Source organism: Populus euphratica, unplaced genomic scaffold (assembly GCF_000495115.2).
Source record: "Populus euphratica unplaced genomic scaffold, PopEup_1.0 scaffold125.1, whole genome shotgun sequence".
In the NCBI taxonomy this organism is placed as follows: Eukaryota; Viridiplantae; Streptophyta; class Magnoliopsida; order Malpighiales; family Salicaceae; genus Populus; species Populus euphratica.
This window is the reverse complement of record NW_011500014.1, coordinates 385,018-385,337: the sequence shown is the minus strand read 5'-3', so window position 1 is coordinate 385,337 and position 320 is coordinate 385,018.

Below are 320 nucleotides of genomic sequence, written 5' to 3'. Positions count from 1 at the left end.
TAGATCTCAGATTTAGGTCTACTTTATGTGGATAGAAAGATAAGACATAGGCCTATAACTTTTAGGGAAGCCTAAGATTTAGGAGAGCCCAAGATTAAAAAGGCCATTTTCAAGTTCAAATTGTAGCAACAACGAAGAAGTCTGAATCTGTCCTGCAGCCTGAATACTATTCAGTGTTTAGCCTACATTGACATGACTAAAAGATTGATGTCTTCTCCCAAATGCAGGAGTGTCGAAGTAATAAATAACCCGGCAAGACCGGGGTCGAACCACAGGGAGGTTAATTGTACAAATTATAAATAACAATAATACAACAACAA